The following is an 18,818-nucleotide window of genomic DNA, read 5'->3' on the forward strand; positions in this document are numbered from 1 at the left end:
AAGTCACTTCAGTCATGTCTGACTCTGTGCGACCCCATAGATGGCAGCCCATCAGGCTGCCCCGTCCCTGGGATTCTCCAGGCAAGAATACTGGAGTGCGTTGCCATTTCCTTCTCCAATGCATGAAAGTGAAAAGTGAAAGTGAAGTCGCTCAGTCGTGTCCGACTCTTTACGACCCCATGGACTGCAGCCTACCAGGCTCCTCCGTCCATGGGATTTTCCAGGCAAGAGTACTGGAGTGGGGTGCCATCGCCTTCTCCACAGAGGAAGCCTAGTGGAGAGTAATGAAACTATGCCTAGCATTGTCAATTGAGAATGCAAGAAGAACCAGAAGTCCCACCCCCACACAGCAAAAATGAGGAACACTTCCCTAACTTGGCTGTCAACAGAGGCCAAGTGGGAAACTTGGATTTCTATATCCACTAATGAGGTGGCACTCTCTCCTTCCCCCAGTGTAATGGTGTCAAATAAAGCCAACTTAAACAGAAGTTTTAAATAAGATCCAGACTCAGAACATAATATGAAAATGTCCAGGTGTCAATTGAAAATCGCTCATCATGACAAGAACCAGGAATACATCAAACTGAGTGAAAAAGACAATCAATAGATGCCAACACAGAGAAGATAGATATGTTAGCATTATTTGAAAAAGATTTTAAAGCAAGGACTTCCCTGGTGGCTCAGACGGTAAAGCGTCTGCCTACAATGAGGGAGACCCAGGTTCAATCCCTGGGTCGGGAAGATCTCCTGGAGACGGAAATGGCAAACCACTCCAATAGTCTTGCCTGGAAAGTCCCATGGATGGAGGAGCCTGGTAGGGTACAGCCCATGGGGTCACAAGAATGAGACGTGACTGAGCAACTTCATTTTCTTTTTTTTTAAGAGCTAATTTTTAATATAAATTTATTTATTTTAATTGGAGGCTAATTACTTTACAATATTGTATTGGTTTTGCCATACATCAACATGAATCCACCGTGGGTGTATGTGTGTTCCCCATCCTGAACCCCCCTTCCACCTCCCTCCCCATACCATCCCTCTGGGTCATCCCAGTGCACCAGACCCGAGCATCCTGTATCATGCATCGAACCTGGACTGGTGATTCATTTTACATGTGATATTAGACATGTTTCAATGCCATTCTCCCAAATCATCCCACCCTCACCCTCTCCCACAGAGTCCAAAAGACTGTTCTATACATCTGTGTCTCTTGTTGTCTCGCATACAGGGTTATTGTTACCATCTTTCTAAATTCTATATATAAGCGTTAGTATACTGTATTGGTGTTTTTCTTTCTGGCTTACTTCACTCTGTATAATAGGCTCCAGTTTCATCCACCTCATTAGAACTGATTCCAATGTATTCTTTTTAATGGCTGAGTAATACTCCATTGTGTATATGTACCACTGCTTTCTTATCCATTCGTCTGCTGATGGACATCTAGATTGCTTCCATGTCCTGGCTATTATAAACAGTGCTGCAATGAACACTGGGGCACACGTGTCTCTTTCCCTTCTGGTTTCCTCAGTGTGTATGCCCAGCAGTGGGATGGCTGGGTTGTATGGTAGTTCTATTTCCAGTTTTTTAAGGAATCTCCACACTGTTCTCCATAGTGGCTGTACTAGTTTGCATTCCCACCAACAGTGTAAGAGGGTTCCCTTTTCTCCACACCCTCTCCAGCATTTATTGTTTGTAGACTTTTGGATCACAGCCATTCTGACTGGCGTGAAATGGTACCTCATTGTGGTTTTGATTTGCATTTCTCTGATAATGAGTGATGTTGAGCATCTTTTCATGTGTTTGTTAGCCATCTATATGTCTTCTTTGGAGAAATGTCTGTTTAGTTCTTTGGCCCATTTTTTGATTGGGTCGTTTATTTCTCTGGAATTGAGCTGCAGGAGTTGCTTGTATATTTTTGAGATTAATTCTTTGTCAGTTGCTTCATTTGCTATTATTTTCTCCCATTCTGAAGGCTGTCTTTTCACCTTGCTTATAGTTTCCTTTATTGTGCAAAAGCTTTTTAATTTTAATTAGGTCCCATTTGTTTATTTTTGCTTTTATTTCCAATATTCTGGGAGGTGGGTCATAGAGGATCCTGCTGTGATATATGTCAGAGAGTGTTTTGCCTATGTTCTCCTCTAGGAGTTTTATACTTTCTAGTCTTATGTTTAGATCTTTAATCCGTTTTGAGTTTATTTTTGTGTATGGTGTTAGAAAGTGTTCTAGTTTCATTCTTTTACAAGTGGTTGACCAGTTTTCCCAGCACCACTTGTTCAAGAGATTGTCTTTTCTCCATTGTATATTCTTGCCTCCTTTGTCAAAGATAAGGTGTCCATAGGTGTGTGGATTTATCTCTGGGCTTTCTATTTTGTTCCATTGATCTGTACTTCTGTCTTTGTGCCAGTACCATACTGTCTTGATGACTGTGGCTTTGTAATAGAGCCTGAAGTCAGGCAGGTCGATTCCTCCAGTTCCATTCTTCTTTCTCAAGATTGCTTTGGCTATTCGAGGTTTTTTGTATTTCCATACAAATTGTGAAATTATTTGTTCTAGCTCTGTGAAGAATACCATTGGTAGCTTGATAGGAATCGCATTGAATCTATAGATTGCTTTGGGTAGTATACTCATTTGCACTATATTGATTCTTCTGATCCATGATCAAGGTATATTTCTCCATCTATTAGTGTCCTCTTTGATTTCTTTCACCAGTGTTTTATAGTTTTCTACATATAGGTCTTTAGTTTCTTTAGGTAGATATATTCCTAAGTATTTTATTCTTTTCGTTGCAATGGTGAATGGAATTGTTTCCTTAATTTCTCTTTCTATTTTCTCATTATTAGTGTATAGGAATGCAAGGGATTTCTGTATGTTGATTTTATATCCTGCAACTTTACTATATTCATTGATTAGCTCTAGTAATTTTCTGGTGGAGTCTTTAGGGTTTTCTATGTAAAGGATCATGTCATCTGCAAACAGTGAGAGTTTTACTTCTTCTTTTCCAATTTCGATTCCTTTTATTTCTTTTTCTGCTCTGATTGCTGTGGCCAAAACTATGTTGAATATTAGTGGTGAGAGTGGGCACCCTTGTCTTGTTCCTGTCTTTAGGGGAAATGCTTTCAATTTTTCACCATTGAGGATAATGTTTGCTGTGGGTTTGTCATATATAGCTTTTATTGTGTTGAGGTATGTTCCTTCTATTCCTGCTTTCTGGAGAGTTTTTATCATAAATGGATGTTTAATTTTGTCAAAGGCTTTCTCTGCATCTATTGAAATAATCATATGGCTTTTATTTGTCAATTTGTTAATATGGTATATTACATTGATTGATTTGCAGATATTGAAGAATCCTTGCATCCCTGGGATAAAGCCCACTTGGTCATGATGTATGATCTTTTTAATGTGTTGTTGGATTCTGATTGCTAGAATTTTGTTAAGGATTTTTGCATCTATGTTCATCAGTAATATTGGCCTGTAGTTATCTTTTTTGTGGCATCTTTGTCAGGTTTTGGTATTAGGGTGATGATGGCCTCATAGAATGAGCTTGGAAATTTACTTTCCTCTGCAATTTTCTGGAAGAGTTTGAGTAGGATAGGTATTAGCTCTTCTCTAAATTTTTGGTAGAATTCATCTGTAAAGCCATCTGGACCTGGGCTTTTGTTTGCTGGAAGTTTTCTGATTACAGTTTCAATTTCAGTGCTTGTGATGGGTCTGTTAAGATTTTCTATTTCTTCCTGGTTCAGTTTTGGAAAGTTGTACTTTTCTAAGAATTTGTCCATTTCTTCCAAGTTGTCCATTTTATTGGCATATAATTGCTGATAGTAGTCTCTTATGATCCTTTGTATTTCTGTGTTGTCTGTTGTGATCTCTCCATTTTCATTTCTAATTTTATTGATTTGGCTTTTCTCCCTTTGTTTCTTAATGAGTCTGGCTAATGGTTTGTCAATTTTATTTATCCTTTCAAAGAACCAGCTTTTGGCTTTGTTGATTTTTGCTATGGTCTCTTTTGTTTCTTTTGCATTTATTTCTGCCCCAAGTTTTAAGATTTCTTTCCTTCTACTAACCCTGGGGTTCTTCATTTCTTCCTTTTCTAGTTGCTTTAGGTGCAGAGTTAGGTCATTTATTTGACTTTTTTCTTGTTTCTTGAGGTATGCCTGTATTGCTATGAACCTTCCCCTCAGCACTGCTTTTACAGTGTCCCACAGGTTTTGGGTTGTTGTGTTTTCATTTTCATTCATTTCTATGCATATTTTGATTTCTTTTTTGATTTCTTTTGTGATTTGTTGGTTATTCAGCAGCATGTTGTTCAGCCTCCATATGTTGGAATTTTTAATAGTTTTTCTCCTGTAATTGAGGTCTAATCTTACTGCATTATGGTCAGAAAACATGCTTGGAATGATTTCCATTTTTTTGAATTTACCAAGGCTAGATTTATGGCCCAGGATGTGATCTATCCTGGAGAAGGTTCCATGTGCGCTTGAGAAAAAGATGAAATTCATTGTTTTGGGGTGAAATGTCCTATAGATATCAATTAGGTCTAACGGGTCTATTGTATCATTTAAAGTTTGTGTTTCCTTGTTAATTTTCTGTTTAGTTGATCTATCCATAGGTGTGAGTGGGGTATTAAAGTCTCCCACTATTATTGTGTTATTGTTAATTTCCCCTTTCATACTTGTCAGCATTTGTCTTACATATTGTGGTGCTCCTATGTTGGGTGCATATATATTTATAATTGTTATGTCTTCTTCTTGGACTGATCCTTTGATCATGATGTGGTGTCCTTCTTTGTCTCTTTTCACAGCCTTTGTTTTAAAGTCTATTTTATCTGATATGAGTATTGCTACTCCTGCTTTCTTTTGGTCTCTATTTGTGTGGAATATCTTTTTCCAGCCCTTCACTTTCAGTCTGTATGTGTCCCTTGTTTTGAGGTGGGTCTCTTGTAGACAACATATATAGGGGTCTTTTCCCAGCCTAAGGACAAAGACTGGCTGAGTGGATACAAAAACAAGACCCCTATATATGTTGTCTACAAGAGACCATTTCTTTCACTTTTAAAGCAACCATTATAGAACCACTCCAAAACATAATTTTGAACACTGTTATATCAAATCATTTTTTAAAAGGAAAGCTTAAGCCAAGAAACAATAAATCTCAGCAAATAAATAGAAGATACAAAGAATAACCAAATTTTTTTAATTTTGGAATTGAAAAGTAGAGTAACTGAAATAAAAAGTTCCATTGGATAGCTCAACAGCAGAGTGTAGTGTATAGAAGAAAGATTCAGTGAACAGGGAAACAGTATAGTAAAAATTACCATCTAAGCAACAAAGAGAAAAAAGACTGAAAAAAGAGCCACAGGGTCATTTGGCACTACAGCAAAAGATCTTACATTTGTGTCTTCAGACTTTCAGAAGCAAAGGAAAAGGAGATCAAGCCTTGAAAGGTACTTTAAAAAATAATGGCTGAAACCTTCCTAAATTCAGCAAGAAACATAAAACTACTGATTCAAGAAGTGAACCTCAGGCCAAACCCAGAGTAGTCTATGCCAAGATACATCATAATTAAAATAATTAAAACTAGAGAAAGAAATATCCTTGAAAGCAGTCAGAGAAAAAGAGTAGAAATCATACAAAATGTATTCTTTGACTACAAAGGAATCAAGCTAGAAATTAATAACATAACAATAATAGGAAAAGCAACAAATACTTGCAAAGTAAACAACAGTATTCTAAATAATCCATGGGACCAAAAGAAATAAAAATATATATAAAGAAATGAGTGAAAATGAAAAGACAATATATCAAAATTTGTGGAACCTAGCTAAAGCAGTGTTGAGAGGGAAAGTTATAGCACTAAGGAAGGAAGGAAGGAAAGAACAAAGGAAAGAAAGGAAGGAAGAAAACTACAGATCAATATCGTTCATGAATATAGATGGAAAAACCCTTGAATGGTTAAGAACGAAGCAATATTTTAAAAAGAATTATACATCATGAACTATGGAATGTATTCAAAGATAAACATATTAACAGCTACATAGGTAAAATGAAAGCCAATAGTATTGCACTTTTTTGGTCTGAAACTACGTTTTTCCTTCTGTATGATTTAAAAAAATCAGTAAATAAAGCAATAATTATAAATCAATATTATTGGGCATACAGTGAGTAAAGGCATAAGGTATAACACTAACAACATAGAGTATGAAACTGTAAAGGAGTTTTTAATATAAAATAGTTTTTATACTATTGAAACTAAGTTGTTATTAATTCAAATCTGATTGTTATAAAGTTAAGATGGGGACTTCCCTGGTGGGCCAGTGGTTAAGAATCCACTTGCCAATGCAGGGAACATGGGTTCGATCCCTGCTCTGAGAAGATTTCACATGCTGTGGGCAATTAAGCCCATGCGCTGTAACTACTGAGCCTGAATTCTGGATTCCTTGAGCCACAATTGCTGAACCTATGTGCAGCAACTACTGAAGCCCTCGTGCCTAGAGACTGTGCACCACGACAAGAGAAGCCACTGCAATGAGAAGCCTGTGCACTGTAAGTAGAGAAAGCCCACTTGCAGCAATGAAGACCCAGCACAGCCAAAAATAAGTAAATAAAATTTTTTAAAAATTAAAAAAAAAAAAAGAAAGAAACTGGAGCATAGACTTGCCCAAGGTCACGTAGATATTGAGTCAGGGAGGCAGAATTATAAAAAAATGTTGATAGTGATTCTAATTCCCCAAGGTAACCAGTAAAAGAAACAACTTTAAAATATACATAAAATCAAACAAGAAAGGAATCAAAACAGTATGCTAGAAAAATAAATGAATCACAAAAAGGCAGTAAAGGAGGCAATGAGGCACAAAAGTTATGGTAATATAGAAAACAAAGCAAAATTGCAGAAGCCTTTCCTTATCAGCAGATACTTCAAACGAAGGTTTTAAACTCTAGAATGGATTTAAGAAACATGATCCAACTATATATTTCTACAAGAGACTCTCTCTTGAAACACACAACCTGGATGAATCTCCAGAGGATTATGCTAAGCGAAAAAAAGCCAAACCCAAAGGTTACATACTATATCCTTCATATATAAAACATTCTTGAAATAACAAAATTGTAGAAATGGAGAACAGATTAATGATTGCCAGAGGTTGTGTGGGTGGATATATAAAGGAAGTGGATGAAGCTATAAATGAGCGCCATGAGGGATTTTTTTCAGTGATGAAACTGTTCTGTTTCGTGACTGTATCAATGCCAATATCCTTGTGCTGATATTACACTATAGTTTTGCAAGATGTTAACTTTGGGGAAACTAGGTAATTGTTACATGAGACCTCTCAGCATTTTTTCTCACTACTGCATATGAATCTATAATTATCTCAAAATAAAAAAATTAAATTTAAAAACTCAGAATGCATAGAAAGAAATGGATGGATATATCTTCCTTCTGGATGGACATGTACTATATGTGAGTGATTATATTATTGCAGAATGTATTTTTCCTTTGGGCTTTAAACAACTTTTGAATTTGTCTAATATAAATTATATTATTTGTGTATTAATTTGGGTTATTCATGCAGATGTGTGGGGATCATCAAAGTGGTTTCTCCTTCCTCCGTCTTCTTCTCCCCCTTCCCACAAGACTCCCAGATTGTTTAACCAACCTCCCCACCAGACTCTTATACCACCCTACCCCACCACATCCCTGTATCTGCCTTTAGATTTTGCAATTACCTTATACAGTCTTTCCTGCACCTAGCTGGGATCAAAGTCTTACCTTAAGGCTAGGATCTATAAATGGATTTCAGGTTTCAATCTAGGGAAAAGGTCAAGGATAGAATTTGGAAGATTCAGAGAGGAAGCAGGAGGACATCCTTGATAAAATACACAGTCCATAAACCAGGGACTGAGAGAAAGGCTCCTGGGATATGGTTGTGCATGGTTGTTTTGTTGTTGTTGTTGTTTTTTCTGTTTTTATTTTTTGCACTTGCCCACACAACTTTACAAATGAATCCAGAAAACAGGCACTTGGCTCCTTTTTTCTCTTCTGGAAATGCTGATTCTTTTGAGGAATGAGTGCTTACCTCCCTCCTAAACAATAAATCAAAGCCCTGAAAATCATTTGCAAAGACACCAAGTTTTGCCCTTGATTAATTTCTTATTTCACCTTGTTCTTACTTAAGGCTGAAAGCATGTGATGTGTTTCAGTTTTAAATGAGCCCTGCTGACTTGGATTCTTGAAGTATCTTGTTGTTGCTTTTGGGAAGGGGAGGGGAAGATTCCTGTTAAATTTTTTCCAGCATTTTATTAGGAAACTTTCAAAGACTCAGAAAAGTTGAGAGAATTTTTCAGTGAACACTTGTATACCCACCATATAGATTCTAGAGTTTCCATTTTATTATACTTGCTTTATAACATACTTTCCATCTAGCCACCTTATTAACACACACATCAATCTGTTGTATTTGTCATTTTGAGATCTCCTTTGAGATCAAAGGAGGTTGAAGGCTTCAGCACACTTCCCCCTAAACATTTCAGAATGCAAGTTATTAGCTAGAGTTCAGTAATTTCCTAAGGTTCTTTTGTTCTTTTAATGTGAAACTTACATACAAAAGTATGAATTTTTAGTGATATGTTGGCTGAGTTTTGACATATATATATACAAATGTGTAATCCAAACTTCTGTCCAGATACAGAATAGCATCATCAGAAATCTCACTCATACTCTTTCCCAGATATTCTCTGCCCTCAGTGCCCTTCAGAGGTAACCAGAATTCTTATATTTTTGTGCCACTGTTTAGATCTGCTTCTCCTAGAATTTCATATAATAGAATCACAAAGTATGTACTCTTTATAGAAGGCTTCTTTTACTCTACATAATGCATTTAAGTCATACTTGTTGATATGTATCAGTAGTTCTTTCCTTTTTATTGCTAAGTAGTATTTCGTTGTTTGAATACACCACATTTTATCCATTTTTCTGTTAATGGGCACCTGCCTTGTTTCTAGTCTTATACTATTATGCATAAAGCTGCTATAATTGTATTTTTGTGTCTGTTAATAAATGTTTCTTATTTGAGGAAATACCCTAGGGTATTTCAGTTGCATGAATGGGGGTGGGGGAAGTGATGGTCTCTCACAGAGTGGTCTGGAAAAGGGATATCCATGTCCCTCTCACACGGTGGCCTGGAAAAGGGACATCCATCTCTCGATGTGTTTCCTCTGAATTCATAAATTACTCTGAGCAGGTCTGACTGTATTAAAAATTACTTTGTGTGATTTAACCCTCACAAACTCAAATCGGTTTTTGTCATTGTACTGCGGGAAAAAGCCAATTCTGACTCGATGTTGGATCTTTTACTGTTGACCTTTGCTTCCATTGCTTTTGCTCACTAAAAGGATACTATTTATACATAACAGCCTGCCTAGGGGAACCCTGCCCCTCTGTCTGAGTATTAAACCAAAGTGCTTTTGTTCAGGGCCCTGTCCACCTGTGAATGGCAGGAAGGAAGAAATTAACACATTCCCTCCCTGAGGCTTGCCATTCTAGGAGATATTTGCAAGATTAATGGCCTTTTTACTTTATTTTCTCACCTCTGATCTATAAAAGAACCTGCCATCCAGACCTCCATAAGATGGTTATCTTGAGACTGGTCTGCCATTTTCTCAATCAATGACTTTCCAAATGAATTCATGCTCCTTGCCTCAACACTTCATCTCCTGGATTTATTGGCCTATAGTGTGCAGAGCAGAAGGAGCTTGGACTCAGTAGTAATTGTCCACAGGCTCCACCCTAACACTGGCTTCCATTGTGTTTAATGTAGACAACTTTGACAGGTTCCTATTGGGTATTCCATTTCTGTTCTAGTCATCTGTTATCAAAAAGTCACTGTGTAATAATACTCATTTAAAAAACTTTCAATTAGCATAAAGTTGACTTGGGATGTATAAATTTCTATAAACTATAACACATTGTAGAAAAAACTTTGTCCTTTAATGGAAAATTATATATACTCAATAGCACACTCTTCCAGGCTCTCTGACTCAGTCTGGTTCATTATCTTTGAGAAGTTTTGCAAAGAGCAAAATTGCTTTCTAAATTGTAGGTAATTGATGGATATTTTCAAACTCTGTCTTATCCAAAAGTTTTGATTGACTTCCCTCCTTTTCGTGGAAAAAACAGTTTTGCCTTTATTTGCAAATCAATTCCTTCATTCTTTAAACGTGTTCATTTTTAGATTTGAGAGCCACGATTTTACCTTTTTCTGAAAATTATGTTTCTCCCATTTTTAATTGACAGTTTACATACCATAAAATTCATCCTTTTAAAGTATACAATACATTGTTTTTGGTAAATTCTTAGTACATTTACAAAACGCTGTCATCATCACTAATTCTGGAACAAATAGCATATCTTTGAGATTCATCCAATTTGTTGCAAGGATCAAGAGTTCATTCCTTTCTGCTGCTGCTAAGTCGCTTCAGTCATGTCCAACTCTGTGTGACCCCATAGACGGCAGCCCACCAGGCTCCCCAGTCCCTGGGATTTCCCAGGCAAGAGTACTGGAGTGGGTTGCCATTTCCTTCTCCAAGGCATGAAAGTGAAAGTGAAGTTGCTCAGTCTTGTCCGACTCTTAGCGACCCTATGGACTGCAGCCTACCAGGCTTCTCCGTCCATGGGATTTTCCAGGCAAGAGTACTGGAGTGGGTTGCCATTGCCTTCTCCATCATTCCTTTCTATCACTAAGCAATACTCTGCTATATAGATATACAGTTCATTTATCTTATCACTTAGTGAAGAACATTTGCATTGTTTCCAGGTTTGGGAGATTATTAATAGAGCTGCTATAAATATTCATGCATAGGTGTTTTTTTTTCATGTATTGCTATTAAATATTGTATTTCCATTTTATTTTTGCCATCCCAAATTATTTGTTATTGTTACTGTTGGATTTTTTAACCAAGGCTATTTAGACTTATACATAGATTAATTTATTTGTTCACTGTGGCAGATTATACTCTTCAAAGATAGAGACACCATATCTCTTACCCTACATACTCTCTTGCAGTGTGACCTTACCACTCCCCCATCAATAGGTAGAGTCTAATATTTCTCCCCTTGAGTCTGGGATTAGCCTCAGTGACCTGTAGTAATCAACAAAATGTGGAGGAAGTAACACTGTATGACTTCCAAGGCTAGGTCAGAGAAAGCCACACAATTTCCACCTGGATCTCTTGGAACACTCACTGTCTGGATTTTCCCATGGAGAGGCCATTTGTAGGTGCTATAGCTAACTATAGTTTCCACTAAGCAGTATTTGGGTCATCCCAGTTCACGTGCTAGTCATGTGGGTGAAGAAGCCCCTAGATGCTTCCAGTCCTCATGCCTCTGAATCATCCCTAGCCATTCAAGACTCTCCACTTGAGGCCCCAGACATCATGAAGTAGAGACAAACCACTCTCGCTGCATACACAGATTTTTGTGTGAACAGAAGTTCTCATTTCTCTAGGGTAAATACCTAAGAGTGGGATGACTCAGTCATATGGTAAGTGAATGTTTAACTTTTTAAGAAACTACCAAACTATTTTTTAGAGTGGCTGTACAGTTTCACATTCCCACTAGAAATATACAAGTGTTCCAGTTGCTTGCAATCTCATTGTGACTTTAATTTGCATTTTTCTAATGGAAAATGATGCAGGACATTTTTTCATGTGCTTATTTGAATTTGTTGTTGTTTAGTCACTAAGTCACGTCCAACTCTTTGCAACTCCATGGACTGCAGCATGCCAGGCTTCCCTTCCTTAAGTGTCTCCTGGAGTTTGCTCAAATTCATGTCCATTGAGTCAGTGATGTTATCCAACTATCTCATCCTCTGTCGCCCCCTTCTCCTTTTGCCTTCAATCTTTCCCAGAATCAGGGTCTTTTCCAATGAGTCAGTTCTTTGCATCAGGTATCCACAGCACTGGAGCTTCAGCTTCAGCATCAGTCCTTCCAATGAATATTCAGAGTTGATTTCTTTTAGAATTGACTGGTTTGATCTTGCAGTCCAAGGGACTCTCAAGGGTCTTCTCCAGCACATCAATTCTTTGGTGCTCAGCTCTTCTTTATTGTCCAGCTCTTACATCTGTACACGACTACCGGAAAAACCATAGCTTTGACTATACGGACCTTTGTCGACAAAGTGATGTCTCTGCTTTATAATATGCTATCTATTTGTTATAGCTTTCCTTCCAAGGAGCAAGGATCTTAATTTCATGGCTGCAGTTACCATCTGCAGTGATTTTGGAGCCCAAGAAAATAAAATCTGCTACCACTTTCCCTTTTTCCCCATCTATTTGCCATGAATTGATGGGACTGGATGCCGTGATCTTAGTTTTTTTTAATGTTCAGTTTCAAGTCAGCTTTTTCACTCTCCTCTTTCTCCTTCATCCAGAGGCTCTTCAGTTCCTCTTCACTTTCTGCCATTAGAATGGAAGCATCTGCTTTTCTGCATATCCTTCAGTAAAATGTTCAAGATTTTTGCCATTTTTAATTGAGTGACTTTTAAAAAAATAAAATATAATAATAGCCCATATCGCCCCTTCCCCTCAACATGACACTTATCTCTCAGTTTATTTTCCATTCAGTTTTTCTTTTTGATGTGTATTCACTGAGTTTTGAAAAATGCATGTGCCTCTGGAAACTAAATCTCTATGAAGTGATACAACATAGTCATCACCTTAGAGAGTTCCCTCGTTTCCCTTCCGATTATTCCGTTCCTAATTCCCTTCATAATAATCAGTGTTCTAATTTTTTTCCACCATGGATTTTGCCTGATATAAATGAAATCTTACTCTTTCGTGTACGATGTCTTTTTTTAAGCTTTGACTTAAAAAATAATTTTATTTATTTATTTATTTTTGGCTGTGCTGGGTCTTCATTACTACATGGGCTTTTCTCTAGTTGCGGCAAGCAGGGACTACTCTCTAGTTGTGGTGTGCAGGCTTCTCACTGCTGTGGCTTCTCTTGTGGAGCATGGGCTCTAGGGTGAGTCACTTCAGTAGTTGCAGCTCTCAGGCTCTAGAGCACAGGTTCAGTAGATGTGGTGAACAGCCTTAGTTGCTTCATGGCATGTGGGATCTTCCCAGATCAGGGATCAAATCCATGTCTCCTGCATTGGCAGGCAGATTCTTTACCACTGAGCCATCAGTGAAGCCCAAGATTTTAATTTAATGTATTTTTGAAATTCATCTATGTTGCATGTATCAGTAGTTCCTTCCTTTTTATTGCTGAGTAGTATTTCATTTTTCAAATAGATCACAGTTAGCTAATCCACTCTTTTCTTGAGGCACATCTGGTCTGTTTCAGTTTGGGCTAATAAAGCTTTTCTGAACAATCATATATGAGTTTTTTTGGATATATGTTTTTATTTATCTTGAATAAATACCAAATAGTTGAATGGCTGGATCATAAGGTATGTATATAGAAGTTTATAAGTAGCTGTCATATCTTTTTCCAAATGTGAAGAAATACTTCTTTTGTTCACGATGCCTTAGGCATCTCTGACTCATGGGTTTCCCAGGAATAGAAGTGCCCTTTGTTGTGGAAATTGTGGAGGTGGAATGATTCCCACCCCCTTCCTGGATCAGAATTGATTCAAGGATATAAGTGCCTCTTCTAGCAGCTCTGCTCTCACAGCTGTCAGCCTTGGTCAGGGGGAGGCAGGGAGGTTTAATTATAATGCTTCTGACAGTTTCTGAGCACAGAGCCCAGTGTCTGCTGCACCAACAGCTGAGCTCAGCCAGAAGCTGCCATGCTGAAAACTCACCTCTCAGTATCGAGCTGTTCATCAGTAGGCCTGCCTAATGGTCCAAGAATTTCACATCTCCACATGCTCATTGCTCATCAGGTGCAGGTTACAGGCACATTCCAGCTACAGAGTCTTGCATCAGTTTCCTCATATTATCACTGAGTTAGTTTCAGCTCATGATACAGTCCAGCAGAGCCCAATCCTCCAGAGAATGAAATCTTTAAACACACTCCATGTTCTCAGACTTCATAACATTTGCACATGCATCTACTGACAGGCTCTGCTCATGTCCCTCTGGGATCCATTTTATGACTTCTGACTTCTTTTTTCTGTGGCTGATAAGAAGAGTAAGGTCACCAAGATACTTTGGGAAGGAAGGCACTCTTGTTTTTCCCATTTCGAAATGCTCTTTACTTCCTCCCATAGCACTTCAGCAGTGCCTCTTTTATGACACTGAACACATTCTTCCCTGTATTGTCACTGTTTGAGGTCATTTGTTTACTTAACACCCACCTAGTTCCAGAAAATATTTTAAATGATTTGTAAGAATAAATTGAATACAAATAGATACTGTAAATTAAAAGAGGAATGAAAGGCAAACAAGGGTGGGGACATAAAATGGATTCAGGAATGCTATTTTTGTACACTTTTTAGCTTTCCTTATGAATGTGAGTGCCCTATGGCAAGAACTATTTTATTCATCTTTGTATTTCTAACAAGGTTTGATCCATTAAAAAAATAGTTTTATCGAGATATTTGCATACCATAAAATCCACCCATTTATTTGTAAATGTCAATGTTTTTAGTATATTCACAATTGTGCAATCATCATCATAATCCATTTTAGAAAATTTTCATCACCCCATAAAGAAACCCCAAACCCATTACCAGTAAATCCCATTTTCCCCTATTCCTACCCCTGGCAACCATTAATCTGTCTTGCCTGGAAAATCCCATGGATGGAGGAGCCTGGCAGGTTGCAGTCCATGGAGTCGCTAAGAGTCGGACACAACTGAGCGACTTCACTTTCACTTTTCACTTTCATGCATTGGAGAAGGAAATGGCAACCCACTCCAGTGTTCTTGCCTGGAGAATCCCAGGGATGGTGGAGCCTGGTGGGCTGCCGTCTATGCGGTCGCACAGAGTCGGACATGACTGAAGTGATGCAGCAGCAGCAGCAAAGATGTGCCTATTCTGGGTATTTTATATAAATGGACAAATACAATATATATCCTTTTGTGTCTTTCTTCACTTATCATAATATTTTCATAGTTCATCCATGTTGTTTCATGCATCAGTATTTGTCTTCTTCTTATGGCTGCATAATATTCCATCACATAGATGTAACATATTTTGTTTATCCATTCATCTGTTGATGGGTATTTATGATATTTCTACCATTTTTGGATATTATGAATAATGCTGCTGTGAACATTTGTGTTTTTCTGTGCACATATGTTTTCATTTCTATTGAGTATATACCTAGGAGTTGAATTGCTGGATCATATGGTAACTCTGTGTTTAGTCATTTGAGGAATTGCCAGACTGTTTTCCATGTTGGCTACACCATTTACATTCCCATCAGCAGGGCATAATGGTTCCAATTTTTCTACATTCTCTTTTTAAAATTTTTATTGAAGTATAGTTGATTTGAAATGTGCTAGTTTCAGGTGTATGGCAAAGTGGTTTAGTTACATACATATATATTCTTTTTAAGATTCTTTTCCATTATAGGTTATTAATTTCTCTACATTCTTGCTAACATTTTGCATTATCTGACTTTATGATTCTTCTCTCCTAGTGGGGGTGAAGTAGTATCTCATTTTTTTTTAATAATACTTGTTTATTTATTCATTATTTAGTCTTAGTTGCAGCATGCAGGATCTTCAATTTTTGTTGTGGTTCATGGGATTCTTTGGCTGTGGCATGTGGGATCTAGTTCCCTGACCTGGGATTGAACTGGGGCTCCCTGCCTTGGGAGTATGGAGTCTTAGCCACTTGACCACAAGGGAAGTCCCATATCTCATTTGTTTTTGATTTGCATTTCCCTAAAAACTAATGATGTTAAGCATCTTTTCATGTGATTATTGGCCTTTTGTGTATCTTACTTGGAGATATGTCTCTCATAGCCTTTTCTATTTTTACTGGATTATTTGTTTCTTAATTTTTGAGTTGCTAGAGTTCTTTGTATATCCTATGTACAAATTCCTTGTCAGCTATATGATTTGCCAAATATTTTCTCCTGTTTTGTGGGTTGTCTTTTCACCTTCTTGATGGTATCATTTGAAGCACAAGTATTTTTAATTTTGATGAGATCCAATGTGTTTTTTTTTTTTTGTCATTTCTGCTTTTGATGTTGTGTGTAAGAAGGTTTGACTTAACCCAAGATCAGGGAGATTTGCCAGATCTTTCTTATACAGATATGCACATGTTTATTTACAACAAGAGCTACCATTTGTTGAACACTTGCTTTGAGCTTGATATTATGCCAAGCACTGTCAAGAGGGTATTTATGTCAATAACAGCAACAATAGCTAAATTTACTGAGTTCATATATGAATGATCTTATTTAATCCTCACAACAAATCTATGAGGTAAATATGATTATATCTGTTTTACAGATAGAGAAACTGAAGATCAAAAACATTATCTGCATGTGATGCTTAGAATTGCTATAGCCATCTTCTGAGGCATTGACATCAAACTGTGAGCAACATAAGGGAAATATGGAAAGAACAAGCTATTGATAGATAATGAGTTAAAACCAAACAGCATCAACCACAACATTAATAGCTGACATTTATTGACCACTTGACAAGAGTTATCTCATTTAACAGTCACAATAGTTATTTGAGGAAAAAATATATGATGATGACCCCACTATGAGGTTCAGAAATGTTAAATACTTTAGCAAATCTTATTGGTAACTTCCACTTTTTCCTCACTAATAGAACTCCAGTTGGTTTTGTTTTTTTTTTTAACCTTTCTTTGTGTAGCCATGATGGTGGTGGAGGGCACTGAACTCTTTCTTATCCAGAGGAAGTGAATTATAATTAATTGAAGCCAATCGGTGGTCTCATTCCCCTTGTCAGTAGTAAGTTTCTGCATGGAAATGGGATTAATCCTGCAGATGGGACCTGAAGGGATATCTGCTGAGGGGCTTCTAAGAAAATTTTTTCACTGAGAATAAAAAGCAAGGGATCTTCCACTTCATCTTTGTCTTTTTGTCATGTCACCCCTCATCATATAGGACAGAGCCTGGTACATTGAAGAAACTCAGTAAAAATTCTGTGGAATTAAACTCTTGAGTATTCTATTGTAGATCCATTTTTTTTTCTTATTTCACTTTGATCCGTACAAGGATATTTTAGTCCATAAATTTTCCCAGAAGTTTTCTAGTTGTTTCCTGGGACTTAAATTAGGCCAGTGACCACAGGCACCATCACTCTTTTAAACTTCTGGAAAAACTACATAAGGATTCACATTCCCTTTGTTGATGTATTGAGAACACAGTTTTGCTCGGTTCAAGCAAAATTTATAGGTAACACCTTTCACTGACCTTACATTTGTCAAACATTTTCCCAGATGGAGATAGGTTATACCTTATATTTTAAAATTAATTTTAGTCACTTATATAATTAAATACATATTATTTATGTAATACATAAATGATTAACCTTTATTTCTTTAACATCATTACTTTATATGAATTATTTTTCTGTTTGCTTAAGTATATTCTGTAATAATTCTTTCCAAGAGTTTCTGGGGGTGGTAAGTATTCTGGGTTCTTATATGTCCAAAACACCTTTATTCCTTCATCCCACTTGTATAATAGTTTGTCTGGGTATTAAATCCTAGGTTCAACATTATTTTCACTCAGTAGTTTGAAGACATGGCTCCATTACTGTCCTGCAATCTGATGTGGCTAATGGAAAGTCTGATGTCAGACCTGTCCTTGTTCATTGTGGATGGTCTTATTTTCTCTTTGAAAGATTTCAGTATTTTCATGTTATACTCTATGCTCTAAAATTTCTCTGTGGTGTGTCCAGGTTTAGAGTACTTTTTTAAAATTACTGTTTTCTTTTTTAAAACAGGTTATCATCCTTGGCACTTACAGGGTCCTTTCAATCTGAGGATTTGTGACTTCAATTCTAGGGAGTTGTTTGTTTATTTGCTTTGCCATTTAGTCTGCAAATATTGATTCCCATGCATTCTCTCCATTTTTACTTAGTGGAACTCCCTTTAGGCAAATGCAGAAATTTCTCGATTTGTTTATATTTCATGCCTCCCACTTTTTCTTTACTACTTTTCATCCTCCTATCCTTTAATATTATGCTCTTGGTAAATGCTTCAGTCCAATTTTCTAGATCTATGATTTAATTTCTATTTGCATCCATGACAAATCTTAGTTCAGTCCATTTATTAGCTTCACCTATGTTATTTATTTTTAAAAAGCTCTTATTTTTCGTATTTACCTATTATTATTCATAATTATTTGTTCTTTCATAGATGTAGTATCTTTTCTTTATCATTCTGAGGTTATTATTTTATACTGATGTTCTGAGGATTCTACTTATCTAATGAAAGTTCTTTCATTTGTTGAGCACATTATCTCTATTTAATGGCATTTGCTTTGTTTAAATGTTAGGTGATTCTCTTATTATATGCTTTTCTCACTAAGACATGTCCAATTCTTTGTTACCCCACGGACTGTAGCTAGTCAGGCTCCTCTGTCCATGAGATTCTCTAGGCAAGAATACTGGAGTGTGCTGACATTTCTTTCTCCAGGGAATCTTCCCAACCCAGGGATCGAACTCAGGTTTCTTGCATTCTGTAGTTGAGATTTTTCTTAGACTGTCTGTTCCTTCCATTTATATAACCTGTTTTAGAGAATAGAGGGAAAATATCTATCTGCTGTTTTCAATCAAAGTGGGTGTTGTGGAGAACATGCCATAATAAGGGTGCCTTGATGAATCTGTGTACCTCTCTATTTCTCATTAATACTGTCATTTATTTTGCCATTGCCTATCACCCATGATAC

The sequence above is a fragment of the Bubalus bubalis genome, chromosome X (assembly GCF_019923935.1).
Source record: "Bubalus bubalis isolate 160015118507 breed Murrah chromosome X, NDDB_SH_1, whole genome shotgun sequence".
In the NCBI taxonomy this organism is placed as follows: Eukaryota; Metazoa; Chordata; class Mammalia; order Artiodactyla; family Bovidae; genus Bubalus; species Bubalus bubalis.